The 1,953-nt window shown below is 43.5% G+C and overlaps 1 protein-coding gene across 1 annotated transcript in view; it reads left to right on the plus strand.

Annotated features, from left to right (window-relative positions):
• MAP4K3 (mitogen-activated protein kinase kinase kinase kinase 3) overlaps nucleotides 1–1,953 on the plus strand; it is a gene marked incomplete at both ends in the record, with an annotated part of 33,146 nt that overhangs the window by 22,186 nt on the left and 9,007 nt on the right. The window lies entirely within an intron of this gene.

A 1,953-nucleotide genomic window follows, 5' to 3' on the forward strand; every position in this document is an offset into this window, starting at 1 on the left:
ACGTCCATATGTTTTCAGGTCTCTGTTTATGAAATGAGAAACCTCGTGGTGTGATCCTCTATTACTAACTGTTACCAACAGGTACAGAATTTAATAAGAGAGCCGTGGGACTGGGCATTGTGAGGGAGAGTCTGCTGTCCTGGCATTCAGAGACAGCTCAGCCTAATAAGCCTGGAGTCCCCCTTGTATGATAGGCGTAAGTGATAATTTGTGATGGCAACAAGGGCAGCTGCAGAAGACAGGTCTAAGGGGAGAGATGATAGATTCCCCTTCCCTGCCCTACTTATTATATGCAGCCTGAGCCTCCGTTCCTGCTGGCAGCATAAGCATCCCTTGGGCCTGGGGGAAGCAGCAGTGCCCCAGGAGGCAGGAAAAGATGAGAACTTCTGACCTTGATTCTCCACCTGACAGGTTTTGGTAACTGCACGTTTTGTGGTTTCTGCTGCTCAGTTCAGCCTCACGGAGGGGAGGGTCACGCCAAGCGTGTTTGCTGCGGTTTGCAGTCAGTTTGGCTGATGTTGAGTGAAAACCTGGATAAATGATATTAAGCTTTGCTGTTTAAGGTGCTGAGGGATTGCTAGTGGATTCCCTTGACAGTAAGGGAGCATAAGCATGTTTCATTTATGTACATACTACTGGATTGTAGAAGCTTCTTATCTGAACTGTGTTGTTAATTGTCTTATGGCCCACAGTCACTTTACTGCACTTTAAAATTTGGTCTTTAGATGTAAATGTACAAAGTAACACTTGTTTGTCTTAAAAAGACAAACAATTGGGGCTGTTCAGCCTGAAAAAGAGAAGGCTCCGGGGAGATCTTATAGCGGCCTTCCAATACCTGAAGGGGCTACAAGAAAGCTGGGGGGGGACTTTTCATAAGGGCACGTTAATGACAAAACAAGGGGAAATGGGTTTAAGCTGAAAGAGGGGAGGTTTCGATTAGATATTAGGAAGAAGTTCTTCACTGTGAGGGTGGTCAGACACTGGAACAGGTTGCCCAAGGAAGTTGTGGATGCCCCCTCCCTGGAAGTGTTGAAGGCCAGGTTGGATGAGGCTTTGAGCAACCTGGTCTAGTGGAAGGTGTCCCTGCTGCTGGCAGGGGGGTTGGAACTGGATGATCTTTAAGGTCCCTTCCAACCCAAACCATTCTATGATTCTATGATTCTAATGGCTATGCTAGCAGTACTGAAGGAGTGAAATTTTGTCAATACTATAGAATTAATGTTGTGAAACTTCAGATTTCACAGTGACAAATTTTGCAACTTTGTTATTCTCTTCCAATTTCTAATTGAGTTTTGACAAACAACAGAAGAAGAGCAGTTGAGTGGAAGTAGATGATATCGCTTTAAAAAAATCTGAATTACCGGCTGATCTAGAAGTGTTCAGCAAAAATATAGAGCTGTTGGATTTCATACTTGCTGTGACAGTGCTTGGAAGGCAGCTGAGAAGTTCTCAGGTGGCAGTGATTGTTCAGTGCCTGCTGGATAACTGTATGTTGTAGGAGAAACCATTCTTTAACAGCTTCTCATGATGATTCGGAGATATCTTACGCAAACCAACATGATGGAGGAAGATACTTCTAATGTGTATTCAGACAACTATTTTTTAAGACTATCTAAAATAGTAAGTCCTACCCACCAACAGTAAACTTTATTTTTAGTTGAAGGGGTGAAACATAGCAGGGTGCTCTTGTGAGAGTTGTGTTTATTGTGGCTTATTTGGTACCAGCCTACTAGCTGTTCATGCTTGGTGGAAGGGCAGCCCCTGCTCCAGCATGCTCACTGCCACCATTTCCATAGTGTGGATGTTGACTTTTCAGCAGTTTCCTTATATAAAAGATTAGAGTGGTGGTGGTAGGTATTTTCCAAAAGTGCATGGACTGTTATTTAGTTGGAAATTGTTTATAATTTGTATTTGCTTAGTACACTAATGTACCTCTCCTTTTTTGGCAGTGAG

The sequence above is a fragment of the Antrostomus carolinensis genome, unplaced genomic scaffold (genome assembly GCF_000700745.2).
Source record: "Antrostomus carolinensis isolate BGI_N321 unplaced genomic scaffold, ASM70074v2 scaffold8920, whole genome shotgun sequence".
Lineage (NCBI taxonomy): Eukaryota > Metazoa > Chordata > Aves > Caprimulgiformes > Caprimulgidae > Antrostomus > Antrostomus carolinensis.